We start from the raw sequence: 15,916 nt of genomic DNA on the forward strand, positions 1-15,916 counted from the left end.
TTTATTACTTTATTATTACTGCCACAGTTGAAGATTTTGTTTTAAACAAGATCACATAAAAAAGACAATTAAAAGAATCAATTTGGGCATCGGAAAAAAGACAAATTGTGCCGATTCTGATACCGATTCCGATACCGATTCCAATACCCGTAAAATTTCCTATTTTTCCAATTCCCGATTCCGATTCCAAATAATCGCCCCAACACTAATATATAATTATTATTATTTAAATTAAACAATGATAAAGAAACTGATTGAGTTTGTGGCTTTAGAAGTTCAACTATAATAAAGTACTTTTACGTTTAAGAAATGGACAGTCCTGTAGAATTTTCAAAGATCGAAAGTATTATTCAAATTGATGAGAGAGATTTCCTGACTTGTTGACCGTGCAGCTTCCCATTTAACAAAAGTGGAAAAATAAGTGTTTTTCGCAATCATCCCAACAAAATAGTGTGTCTGCTGATTGGTTAAAGAGAATCATGCTGGCCAATAAAACAAGACATTTTTTTTCTTTTCTTTCTCTTTTTTTAGAATAGAAGTGGTGTGCGAAAAGAGAATTATTTATGGGAGAAAAGGAAGTAAACCCGTTTTTATATGATGTCCTAGTGAGACAATGAAGAGTTGATAGTTCCTTGGACTGTTAAAGATTGGTCAGCTGTTATCTTCAGGTGAAGTTCGTCAATATTGGAGCGTCCAGGAGAGAGAGAGAGAGAGAGAGAGAGAGAGAGAGAGAGAGAGAGAGAGAGAGAGAGAGAGAGAGAGAGAGAGAGAGAGAGAGAGAGGAAGGATGTATTATTTCTTTAATGCTTCCTGGGTTCTCTTTGCTAACAGACTGTGATTTCCCAAAGGAACTTGTAGGGAGAAGAGGCATTGACTGGTCTTTGAATTCATGACAGTGACGGGAGCATATGTCGAAACTCGTTTCCCTAAAAAAACAAAACAAAAAACAGTAGATAGTAATAACCCAGGAACAAATGCAAACATTTAAAATAATTTTTATTTAACCATGTTTCTGTGAGCTTCATTAGTACAGGGATTGAGTAATTTGTCCGTTTACAGTTTGAATATGACACTCTTACTAATGCAGGTTGTTAGCTTCATGTGATGGAGTCCACACGCATGATAATTTCAAGCAGTGGTTATTATTCAGCCTGTGAAAAACTGTATAGAAATCACAGAATCGTTGCTGAGATTTTATGTGATTTTAACATCCTTTTGACAGAATCTGATGCGAGCGACAATTACAGGCGGCGACGATTGTGACTTGTGGAAACACTGTCTAGACTGTTTTTTTTTTGTTTTTTTAGCACGTTGGCCTTTTTTTAAATTTGTTTTCTAGAACGTTCCAAACCATTCACTGTCTACATACGCAAGTAGACAAAAATATAGTCTCTTGGATTTGTGTGTAAGACTGATGCATTACAGCTGCGTCTTTACGTGTTGACAAGACTGTGTGGGCAGCCAGTTACAAAATAAAATTGTTTCTGAAATGGGTAAATTCCGGTCGAATAGATTTTCTGACTATGTGACGAGCTTGATTTAGCTGGTCACTATAAGCTAAAGTCTCACGGATAGATGGAAGCAATGCACTCTACATGCTGATTTTTCAGTGTGTGACCAAATCGCTTAGCAGTTTGATTCGCGAGAGAAAATAAATCTTTCTTTTATTTATGCTTGCTACAGACCCGTCCCTCCCCTCTGCAATGAAAATCTTATTGTTTTTCTTTACGTCTTAATATTTCTATTTTAAATTGTTTTGTCTTTATCCCTTTTTTATTTTAATATTTTTTTTTCGTCAAGATGTTTTAGAGATTTTTTTTTCTAACCGCTAAAACTCTCTGAATAAAAAAATCCATACATTCTTAATTTTCTTAAATATCATTTTTAGAAAGAAAAAAATAAAAAATAAATAAATAAATAAATAATAAAAAAAATAAATAAATAAATAAATAAAATAAAAACAAAAACTTAACCATTAATTTTATAATTTGATCACTTATTTCTTTTTTAAAAAAGATTCACGCCTGCTAAGTATGCCATTTTATGGCTATGAAAATCTCTTACAATTGGTTCACCAGCCACAATTCTAAGAAATACAGAACTTGAGTTGAGAATAAGCGAGGACTCAAATCTCCCGATAACAGAAGGCCACTTAACATAACCGATAATAAACTAAAAAGAAAATCAAAGGGAAGCAACCTTAGGTTAGTAAAATTGTCTCCCTTGGACTGAATAAGGCGCCGCGCAGAAAGAGATAACTCTCGTTTACTAAGCAATTCGTTCATTTTTTTTTTCATTTAATAATTTAAGACGCGATATTTAAAAAAAAAAATCAAAACATTAAAATATAAAAGCTGCGACGAATTTTTTTAATGTAACAAACTTGATAACATTAATAATACAAAATGTAGTCTTTACGCAACTATTAAGAGAAAACCAACGAACCCACGATATAATCATTAAATGAAAACATACATTTTATTTTACTGTTTATTTCATTTTCGTCGGACGCATGCATAATTTTAATTTAATTTGAATACTCAAACAATTTATATAAATTTTTGATGATGCCGAAGAATAGGCGACAAGAAATCAGCAGCGAGCAGTGTCAGAGGAAAAAATATTTATCTAAAAACAAAAACAAACAAAAACAAAACAACAACAACAAAAAAAACAAAACAAAACAAAAACAAACTAGAATACAATTAATAAATATTTTATAAAGTAAGATATTTTTCCTAACGTCACTAAATTTAGCATTGAGTTGATTGCGAGAAAAAATCTGTGTAAACATTAAAAATGATTTTATTTTATTACATGATGATTCATTTCAAGTTAATATGTATTTTATTTAGAGCATAGCATCTACTCAAGAAATAAACATGATTTAAACATTGCTTTAAAACTAACATATCGTCCATGTTAGTTTTAAAGCTATGTTTACATTTTTAAATCATGTTTATTTCTCGCGTTTAGATGCTTAAAATAAAATACATATTAACTTGAAATGGCTCATCATGTTGTTAATATTTAACATAAAAACATTGGCACTGTGCATGCCAGTGACATATGGCAATTGTGTGCATTTTAGTTTCAAGAACGGCCAATAGAGGGCGTGTGTCAGCTGAACAGGGGTCGATAACTCGTACCTTTCTAAAAGTGCGTGAAAGACAATCGCTTTGAAGGGGGTTTTGAAGAAATAAGGGAACTCTATCCCTTGTAACTGTGCAAAAACACTATATTCCAAAAAGGTTTCAATGAAAATTACTCATTAAAAAAAAAAAGAAGAAAAAAACCCCCAAAAAACAAACAAACAAACAAACAATATTATTAAAAAATTTCTATAAATTTTTTAATAACAAATAAATAAATAAAAACTTCTATATTAAAATTATATTTTGCTACATTGACAAACAAGAATTATATTTTGATATATGTTTATACAATTTTACTGTAAAAAATCTATCTTTGTGTAAAAAAAAAAAAAAACAAAGCAAAAACAAACAAATTTTCTTAAACCGCTATAATGGCACATCTTTTAACTTTTGATATATTTTCATACAATCTTACTGGGAAAAAATATTTCTATATAAAAAAAATATTCTTAAACCTCTAAATGTTTCATGTTTTTAAAATTCTATTTTGCTACATTGACAAACTAAAATTATATTTCGATACATTAAATCACTCATTGAAAATAAATTATATTAATACATTAAAATTATATCTTGATACATTTTTTTTATTCAATAAATGTTTCGATTTTCATGTACTTGTGTTATTTATTTTGTTATTATATATTTTTGTATTATTTATTTTCTTATTATATATTTTTGTGTTATTTATTTCGTTATAAATTTTTGCATTATTGTAAACACTTGTTTATATTTGATGTTCACATAATAGCCGCTAAATGTCATTTCTCTTTCGAAGAACAGAGGTCGATAACTCGTCTCTGTTGCTAATATGTCACTGTAATGCAGAAGTGCCAAAGCATTTTTCATGTTTACTCAGATTTTTTCACGCAATCAAATCAGCGCTAGATTTAGTGACGTTATAATATATATATATTTTTTTTTATCCAAAAAATAATTAAGTTCAATGCAATATTTTTATTTGACATTTTTTGCTGCGGACTTAGTGTCGTCTATTCTTTTGCTTAACCAATGGATATATTTTTAATAAATATTTCATTTCAAAAACTATTTAAGATCTTAAAACTCATAAGAACATTTATTGGAATATTTTTAGAACAGAACACGAAAAAAGCTAATTTGATTATATTGATTTATTTTTTTATTTTTTATTTTTAACTTATTTAAATACAAACTAGATTAACGTTTAAATGAAATTGTAAAAATATAAAAGTTATACAAAATAGACGGAAAATGTATTTTGCTTTAATTTTATAGTTTGAAATTTTGTATAATTTTTTATTGGAATTAAATTTAGGATTCTTCTGACAGGGGAGATAACTCTGTGAGATTTTCAGATTGTTCTTGTATTTTGGACTTTTAATTAATTGACTACTACTACTACTACTACTACTACTACTACTACTACTACTACTACTACTACTACTACTACTACTCATCATCTCCTCCCCCTCCTTCTCCCCCTCCTCCTACTCCTCCTCGCAGACGACAATAATGCAAAGCAAGGACTGTGTAAAGAAGTGGGGAACTGTCACTTGACCACTAGGCACCTCTAAAATTCACCACAGAATTAACTCCCTCTCCATATGTAAAAAATTAATATTATCAATATAACTTTTGTACCATTTAAAAGAAGAAGGGCAAAATAAACTAGTAATGATTTAAAAAATTTTTTTACATCATACGAAAATAATGAAATTGCGAGACAAAAATCATGTTTACATAATTGGCGCTTTCAAATAACGTTCCCATGTAGTAAGCATTTTGAACGTGAAAACTGTGCAAGTCTCACACACAAACACGCGTTCACATCTCAAGCCAAATTTCTTGTCATATACATACACGCACACAAACATACGCGCGCACGTCCACACACGTACATATATTCACGTTTGCGTATATACACTCACATTCACGTGTATACACACACACGCTAACGTACACACATGTACTCACATACGCACACACGCATGCACACATGGACAACCTCACTTCCCCTTTCAAAAGAAATCCACACATGCGCAAAAGACCACCGGTTCAACTATAAAAGCAAGAGACATTTCAACTCGCCTTCCGAGCTAAGTGGTCTACGGACCAGCCGCCTCCCTTTCGGGAGGCGCGCACCTCACGCCACCTGCTACTATGTGGGGCAAAAGCTAACAGACAGTACATCCACTTTATACGCTCTCTCTCCATGAACTGGATTGATTTTCTCACTCTTTTTTCCCCTTTCGTTTTGGTCCATCAACCAGACAACTCTTCTACAACTTGTGCCGGAGAACACCTCCTCGTAGCTGACTGCTAACATGGCGCTCAGCTTAACTGATGTCAATCCTCTCTCTCTTTTTCTTTCTACATGCCGGGCTGCTATTTCTCGTTTCTCTACTCCATTTCCTTTTCTTGCCACACGCAAACAAATGTTGGTGACCTGAACGTGAGAGGAACACCCATTTCCTTTTCTTTCTATACCACCAGTCCCACAACAAACGATGGTGACACCTGAACATGAACACGTGTTATACCTAAAACATTCATTTTTCAACAGAAAATAAATAACATGTTTATTTTATCCAGCAATTGAGTTTTTGTTTCCGTCTTTCCATTCGTTTCATTATTTTCTTTTGCAACAGGATTAGGATATATGCATCCTAGTCCTCTACAAAACATATCCATGTTTAATAAATCTAGCAAAAATCAACTAATGGTCAGATTTTCATGAAATTTTCGATACTTATCCAGTTTAGAATGAAATTACATATAAAATATACAAGGGGAAATATTTTTTTTTAAGTGCGTGTCCCCTCCATATCTATTTTTTTCGAAATTTGGACAAAATAGATTTAAATCTATCGAAATTTCTATTTATTATGAAACATAAGAGTTCAAATAAATAAACAATATTTATTTTTTTTTAAATTTAAATACACGTATTGATTAAAAACTTACCTTGAAGTTGCAATTAAAAAAATGCTATAAATTTAATATAATTATGGTTTTTATTTAAATAGCGTTGTTTTCTAATTAATATATACAGTTGAATTGTCAAGAAGAAGAAACTTCCTAAAAATTAATTAATTTTTAAAATATTAAAATTATTAAAATTCCATTATTTCAAAAAGTTCCATTGCAACATAGATTTAAAAATTTTTTTTTAAATATTAAGTTTTAATATAAACATGACTCTTGCCAGCTATTTTATCGCCAAATTAAAAACGATTTAAAAATATTATTGCACAAATATTAGACATTTTATATACGCCCTCATATTTTGTTTGTCTCTTTTTACCTAACAAAAGTATGGAAGCCGATCGTCACCAAAATAAACACCCCTAAAACTGTATTTGATATTTAATAAACAATGTTTATAATATTTTTAATCATTAAACTACGTAAATCTTAAAACCTAACAAAATTATTACAAAGATTGATTATTAATTTCAGTTTGAAGAAGATAAACAAAGGTTTTTAAGAATCATTAAGTCGCTCCTGCTTTCCCATAGTTCGTATAGTTAACACAAGTATGACGTCATGGAATCATACTTTTTTCTCACATTGTTTTGGCAGTCCCTATTGATCACATTCTTCAAAGGCACGCAAAGAAGACCCTCCTCCTCCACAGGAGTGCTTGCGTGATTTTTTATTACTTTTTAAAAAAATTATTTATTATTATTACACTCTTACATATTTTATTATTATTAAACTCTTACATATTTTATTATTATTAAACTCTTACATATTTTATTATTATTCAACTCTTACATATTTTATTATTATTCAACTCTTACATATTTTATTATTATTCAACTCTTACATATTTTATTATTATTCAACTCTTACATATTTTATTATTATTCAACTCTTACATATTTTATTATTATTAAACTTTTACATATTTTATTATTATTAAACTCTTACATATTTTATTATTATTAAACTCTTACATATTTTATTATTATTCAACTCTTACATATTTTATTATTATTCAACTCTTACATATTTTATTATTATTAAACTTTTACATATTTTATTATTATTCAAATCTTACATATTTTATTATTATTCAACTCTTACATATTTTATTATTATTAAACTCTTACATATTTTATTATTATTCAACTCTTACATATTTTATTATTATTCAACTCTTACATATTTTATTATTATTCAACTTTTACATATTTTATTATTATTCAACTCTTACATATTTTATTATTATTCAACTCTTACATATTTTATTATTATTACACTCTTACATATTTTATTATTATTACACTCTTACATATTTTATTATTATTAAACTTTTACATATTTTATTATTATTAAACTCTTACATATTTTATTATTATTAAACTTTTACATATTTTATTATTATTAAACTCTTACATATTTTATTATTATTAAACTCTTACATATTTTATTATTATTAAACTTTTACATATTTTATTATTATTAAACTCTTACATATTTTATTATTATTAAACTCTTACATATTTTATTATTATTAAACTCTTACATATTTTATTATTATTAAACTTTTACATATTTTATTATTATTAAACTCTTACATATTTTATTATTATTAAACTTTTACATATTTTATTATTATTAAACTCTTACATATTTTATTATTATTAAACTCTTACATATTTTATTATTATTAAACTCTTACATATTTTATTATTATTAAACTCTTACATATTTTATTATTATTAAACTTTTACATATTTTATTATTATTAAACTCTTACATATTTTATTATTATTAAACTCTTACATATTTTATTATTATTAAACTCTTACATATTTTATTATTATTAAACTCTTACATATTTTATTATTATTAAACTTTTACATATTTTATTATTATTAAACTCTTACATATTTTATTATTATTAAACTTTTACATATTTTATTATTAAACTCTTACATATTTTATTATTATTAAACTTTTACATATTTTATTATTATTAAACTCTTACATATTTTATTATTATTAAACTCTTACATATTTTATTATTATTAAACTCTTACATATTTTATTATTATTAAACTCTTACATATTTTATTATTATTAAACTCTTACATATTTTATTATTATTAAACTTTTACATATTTTATTATTATTAAACTCTTACATATTTTATTATTATTAAACTCTTACATATTTTATTATTATTAAACTTTTACATATTTTATTATTATTAAACTCTTACATATTTTATTATTATTAAACTTTTACATATTTTATTATTATTAAACTCTTACATATTTTATTATTATTAAACTCTTACATATTTTATTATTATTAAACTCTTACATATTTTATTATTATTAAACTTTTACATATTTTATTATTATTAAACTCTTACATATTTTATTATTATTAAACTTTTACATATTTTATTATTATTAAACTTTTTAAATATTTTATTATTATTAAACTCTTACATATTTTATTATTATTAAACTTTTACATATTTTATTATTAAACTCTTACATATTTTATTATTATTAAACTCTTACATATTTTATTATTAAACTTTTACATATTTTATTATTATTAAACTCTTACATATTTTATTATTATTAAACTCTTACATATTTTATTATTATTAAACTCTTACATATTTTATTATTATTAAACTTTTACATATTTTATTATTATTAAACTCTTACATATTTTATTATTATTAAACTTTTACATATTTTATTATTATTAAACTCTTACATATTTTATTATTATTAAACTCTTACATATTTTATTATTATTAAACTTTTACATATTTTATTATTATTAAACTCTTACATATTTTATTATTATTAAACTCTTACATATTTTATTATTATTAAACTCTTACATATTTTATTATTATTAAACTTTTACATATTTTATTATTATTAAACTCTTACATATTTTATTATTATTAAACTTTTACATATTTTATTATTATTAAACTCTTACATATTTTATTATTATTAAACTCTTACATATTTTATTATTATTAAACTCTTACATATTTTATTATTATTAAACTCTTACATATTTTATTATTATTAAACTTTTACATATTTTATTATTATTAAACTCTTACATATTTTATTATTATTAAACTCTTACATATTTTATTATTATTAAACTTTTACATATTTTATTATTATTAAACTCTTACATATTTTATTATTATTAAACTTTTACATATTTTATTATTATTAAACTCTTACATATTTTATTATTATTAAACTTTTACATATTTTATTATTATTAAACTCTTACATATTTTATTATTATTAAACTCTTACATATTTTATTATTATTAAACTCTTACATATTTTATTATTATTAAACTTTTACATATTTTATTATTATTAAACTCTTACATATTTTATTATTATTAAACTTTTACATATTTTATTATTATTAAACTCTTACATATTTTATTATTATTAAACTCTTACATATTTTATTATTATTAAACTCTTACATATTTTATTATTATTAAACTTTTACATATTTTATTATTATTATTAAACTCTTACATATTTTATTATTATTAAACTTTTACATATTTTATTATTATTAAACTCTTACATATTTTATTATTATTAAACTCTTACATATTTTATTATTATTAAACTTTTACATATTTTATTATTATTAAACTCTTACATATTTTATTATTATTAAACTCTTACATATTTTATTATTATTACTTGGCGTTTTCACACAGATCATCTTCAAAGAATTCTTTTTGAAAACAACTTGTGGTTTTTCTTGCAGTCTGAGTGACAACAAGTCTCCTCAGATTTCTAGTGCTCACCACCTCTTTCAATAATATTTGTAAATTAGTTTGTGTTACTGCAATAGCTGTTTACTATTGATTTCTCGTTGGTAGTGACCATTGGTCCTCACTGGTATTTGGGCAGCAATAAGCCATCCTCAAGGTCCCCGTCCTCTTTGCACTCATCCAGTGGAAGTCTTGGTTTTATTTTATTTTGTACTTTTTTTTTGACGTTTCACCCCAAACAAAGCACAGAACCACTTATTCATGAGGGGCTACTATTTTGGACCAGATTTGAAGGGATACTATTTAGGGAGTTGGGCAGCGAGATGTCTGTTAACATTACATTTGAATTTCTGGATGCCAGTACAGTCAGAGAAGCAGGGGTCCGGGAGAAAATTTTAAAGTGCAACAGTCCGAGAGAAAAAAAGCTATTCAAATAGAAGGCTTTACAGCATCTAGAGATCTCTACAGTGTAGGGGTGGGATTTTGCTGCTTGTCGGGTTTGTCGAGGGTATTGTCGTCGAGGGGGTACTAGTGCTCGGAGTTTATCAGAGTACTTGCCATTGAAATATTGTAAAACAGACACAAGGATGCCACGTTTTCACGTGGGACAGAGATTGGAGTTTAGTTGATAGTTTATGACCTATTAGGTTGGCGACTCTTTTTTAATCTCTGTCTAGGAGGGAGAAACTAGTGGCAGATGTACCAGATGTACCAGATGTACCAGCCAAGATGTGGTAACAATACTTCATGCATGAGTGAACCGTGGCCTTATAGAGATACAGGATACTCTTAGGCGTGAGTAGCCTTTAAGCACAGTAGAAAGAGGCCACCTTCCTAGCAGCAGCCTTGGCAATTTCCTCAATGTATTTGTTCCAATTCATGTTGCTTGTAAATGTTAAACCTAGAAGCTTGAGAAAAGTACTTGGCATTCAGTGGTTGAGAAGGTTTCTTGGAATTATTAAAGGAAACAAGCTTAGTCTTAGCAGCATTGAACGTTATCAACCAGTTACGGTTCCATTCCACTGCAGACTGGCGGTCTTCCTCTAGAGTTTTAGCAATTTCCTTAGATATGTGTTCATTTGTTTTACCCTCGTGTCTGTTATAGAGCGTGGTAAAACATTAGAACCTAAAGAATTTTACAAGTGAGGCATTCATAATTTCGTTAACAGATGGAATCAAGTTATAGAAAGCAAATATCGTTATTGTTATGTATAAAGGTTGGCAAAAACACAGTTTTTCATTTTCAAGATGAAACTTTAATTGAAAAAAAAAGAAAGAAATATTTGTACCGACCTAATATATAATCATTAACGTCGTTTTACAGAATAATGTGACATAAACTATGATTGATGGTGGATACGTAAATGTCTGATTTACTTTGATAAATCTTGCTGTAGATGTGGCAGACGAGACTAATGCTCCCTGTCTGTACATAGTCATGTTCTTATCGTGTTTGTCCCTCGTGTAATTGTTTATTTTCGTGGGATCTCATGTAACTGATTAGACCAGCTCATGACAGATAGGCTCTGCAATAAGCACCATACACATGGCAGAAATGAAATGTGCATGGCACGTTCGACATGAAAAAAAACAAAACAAACTTTTAGAATAAAGTATTGTCATCGCCTTGCTTGAACTCTCCATTATAGAGATGCTTCGACCAAGCCGATCGCTGCGAAATCCTCTTCTCTCATTAACGCTGTGGTTTTAAAGTAAAATTGTCTCTGTGTCTGTTTCTGTGTGTGTGTTAGGGTTGGATCAAATACTGACTTTTAACAATTGAAATACAAATACAAATACTTTCGTTTAGGTTACCAGAAATACAAATACAAATACTTTTATTCCTAAGTCTAAAAATAAAAATACAAATACTTTTATTCCTCAATCTCAAAATACAAATAAAAATACAATAACTGATTTAAACAAAAACAAATAGAAGTACTTTTTTTTCAAAGTAATAACCAAATCTGAAAATATGCAAAAAAAGAAAAAGAAAAGAAATATTTCCTTCCAAATTTGACATCTACATTACATTCTATATCATGTCCTCATTGCATTTTATTATCATTAGAGCTCTGAAAGTTTCCCTCTCTCTCTCTCTCTCTCTCTCTCTCTCTCTCCCTCTCTCTCTCCCTCTCTCTCTCTCTCAAATATAAATACAAATACAAAATACTATTTTCCTGGATGCCATAATACAAATACAAATACAAATACAAATTACTTTTTCTTGTGATGTTAAAATACAAATACAAATACAATTACATTAAAATTGTATTTAAATACAATTGAAATACAAATACAATTGTATTTGATCCAACCCTAGTGTGTGTGTACATTTCCCTACTAAACTTCTCTGCCAATTTTCAGTCTACAGACTTGAGAATTAACATAACGGGTATGGAGATTTGAGAATTAACATAACGGGTATGGAGATTTGAGAAAATCTTTGTAATCGGTTTTTGGACATAAATTTGGTTGTCAAGGGGTAAAAGTTCAACGATTTGACATTTGAAAACTCTACCAAACTCCTCCGCCAATTTTGGGTTTAAATACTTGAAATTTTAGATGTAGGTTACTTGGACATGGATCTAACCTTTTAATTTGATTTGAGCACAAAACAATAACTGCTAAGGGGTCAAAATTGGGGTCAAAGTTAAAAAAATTTTGATTTCTGCGGTCTCTACTAAATTACTTTATTTTACAGAAAGTGTATTCAGACATAGGGAAAGCTTTTTAATCGGTTTTTGGCCGAAAATTTGGCTGCCAAGGGGTAAAAGTTCAAAAGATTTAACCTTTGCGGTCTCTAGCAAACTATTCAGCCAATTTTCGGTCTAAACATTTGAAATTTTACATAAAAGGTAATCAGACATACATCAAGCTTTTTAATAAGTTTTTGGGAGAAAATTTGGCTGCCAAGAGGTCAAAGTTGAAAGAGTTGCACTTTTGCAGACTCTACCAAACTCCTCCGCCAATTTTGGGTGTAAACAATTGAAATTTTAGATATAGGTTACCTGGACACGAGGAAAACGTTTTAATATATATATATATATATATATATATATATATATATATATATATATATATATAAATAAGGGAGTAGTCGCCAACAATGTGTATTTTTTAACATTATTTTATTATTCCGTGTCTTGGTTTTTCATTGAGAATTATGTTTGGATCATTGTAATAATGTTTTTAAGTCATTGAAATCGTTTTTACGCGCATTTCAGACGGTCTGTGATGCGTGCTCGTCAGAAATTATTTTGAAAATAATTTCTGACGATAAATCGGCTTTCAAAACTAGGTTCCCCTATTTTTGCCGGTACCTAATAATTGAGTGTGTTGAAAAAAGTTTGTTGGGTTCTGGGTGATGACCTGCACGTGTCTCAAAGCCGAAACAGAGTTAACAAGTCAGCAATCGTGTATGACGACGGTAGTGGTGGTGGTGATGGGTGGACAGAAAGAGCGAAGATACGTCCAATTCAAATGGGTAAACAGGTGCGTCCAGTATAGCTTATATAAAATCTCTTTGGGTAGGAAATCAGTTATATATTCTGTTGGGTAGATTTTAGAATTGGAGTCGAGTTTAGGGAAGAAAGGGAATTAAATAAAAATAAATAAAATAAGAATAAATGAGTTGTTTGAAAAATATAATAAAGTAGGTGCTATAAAGCGGTGTTGAGTTTGTCTAGAATTATGGGGTTGTTAAAATAGTTGGGAATAGGGGTGTTATATTACAGGGCAATGTTAAGAAAAGATTTGGGGATGAATTTTGAAGGGTGTGGAATTTCTAGGAAAGTGGGATTTTGTAGTAGTTTCGGACATTCAAACTTTTAACTACATAGGTTTATTAATTTTATTTTTAAAAAGGTTGGAGTATTAATGGGGAATATTACGCATAACTATATTTGGAATTATTAGTGGAGAATATTACGCATAGAAGATGGAGAATTTGAAGGTCGACCGCAATTACATTTCTAAGTTTTTTTCAGTTAATACAAGGTGTGGTAATTAAGGGTATAAGGAGGATGAGATAATCTCAAAGGAGTAAAATAGATAATTAAAAATTAAGAATTAAGGTAATCTGCTTGAAAAGTAATAAAGTAAAATAGTGGTTAATGTAATAGTTGTGATTTTCGATGTAATAATGTTAAGAGTGTGCCGTTATTAGGTTGAGGAGGTTGTATCATATGAACTTCAGTAGAGTGTGAAGTTGCTAAGAAGGTGGGATTTGTAATGTCTACAAACAATTGACGTTTCATTTCTAATGTTTAATAATTTATCTCTATCTTTAAAGTTAGTAATAAAAAAATTTTCATGTAAACAAAGGAAGCAAGGGGGAAATATAAAGATTTACAGGTATAATGAGGTTTTGTTGGAGTGGGATTGGGGTTGTTGAAGGAACATTTGTGGACTCTAAAACGGTCTTTAAAAGAGGTTTCAGCAAGTCCGATGTAGTATATTTTATAATTTAGTCTTTCTATTGGTGCGATAGTGGCTTTGTATACAACTTCAGTCTGTAGGCATTGTTGTTCAAGTGGGCAATCTAACTTGTTTGTGCAGTTTTTTTGTGTTACTGGTATTATTCTAATTATTGTTATCGTTATTAAGTATTCTATTAGTATGTTTTCTTTAATTATTCTTTCTATGTTATCAATGCAACTGTAGGTGAGTTTTATAATGTTTTTATTAAAGATTTTATGTAATATGTGATTTGAGGTGAAGTGGGTGTTGACTAACTTGAAGAATTTGAAAAACTTGAAATACACACACACACACACACACACACACACACACATACACACACACACACACACACACACACACACACACACACACACACACACACACACACACACACACACACATATATATATATATTTAAGTATATTTTAACCCCAAACAAGGCACAGTGCTATTTGGATGTAGGGGGCTATTATCAGGGACATAAGTTACAAGGATACTGTAGGGAGTTGAGCAACAAAGTGTCTGTTTACATTACTTTTGAACTTCTACATGTCAGTACAGTTAGGAAGGCAGGAATTCGGAGGGGAATTCCAATGTCTAGCAGTTCTGGGGTAGAAACTATTAGAGTATAAATCTTTTTTATATCTAGGAATCTCTAATTTGTAGGGGTGGAACTTTGCTGCTTGTCTGGCTTGTCGGGGGAAATTACGTCAAGGAGATACGAGGGCTTGTAGTTTGTCGGAGCATCCACCATTAAAATACTTGTAAAACAGGAAGAGGGATGCAATATTTCGTCGATGGGACAGAGCTTGAAGCTTAGATGACAGTTCGGGACCTATCAAATGTATTTCATTGTTTCAAGACCATTTGGACAAATTCAAACATTATGTCGTTTGAAAATCGTCGCAAAACCAGCCTTTCTTCACTCATTGGATAAAAAAAAAACACTTCAACAATAATATATTATGGAAAAACATTTTCTTTACACACACATACATATATATATACATATATATATATATATATATATATATATATATATATATAATGTATGCATGTATTATGTGTGTGTGTGCGTGTGTGTGTGTGTGTGTGTGTGTGTGTGTGTGTATGTTTGGGAAAAATTCTTGTAACATGTCAAAACGTCCACTCATGACAGTGTTGGTTTCATAACGCAGGCACAATCATATAATTATTATGTTAATTCTGAATATTTCTAACACACTCCTAAAAAAAGTAAGAATTTTCCAAGTTTAAATAAAAATAAAAATAAAAGGACATGATCACGTAAATTTAAAACAATCCAGAGAATAGCTGCATCGTGCGGTATATTAGACCCCCCCTCTCTCTCTCTCTCTCTCTCTATATATATATATATATATATATATATATATATATATATGCGTATATACGTGTATGTATATGTATACACACACATATATATATAGTAAGTTATGAAAATATATATGGCAATTAAACTACACAGAATATTCCACATTTCATTCTCGTCAGG

This window comes from Euprymna scolopes, chromosome 18 (genome assembly GCF_053919585.1).
Source record: "Euprymna scolopes isolate OS-2025 chromosome 18, ASM5391958v1, whole genome shotgun sequence".
Taxonomy (NCBI): domain Eukaryota; kingdom Metazoa; phylum Mollusca; class Cephalopoda; order Sepiida; family Sepiolidae; genus Euprymna; species Euprymna scolopes.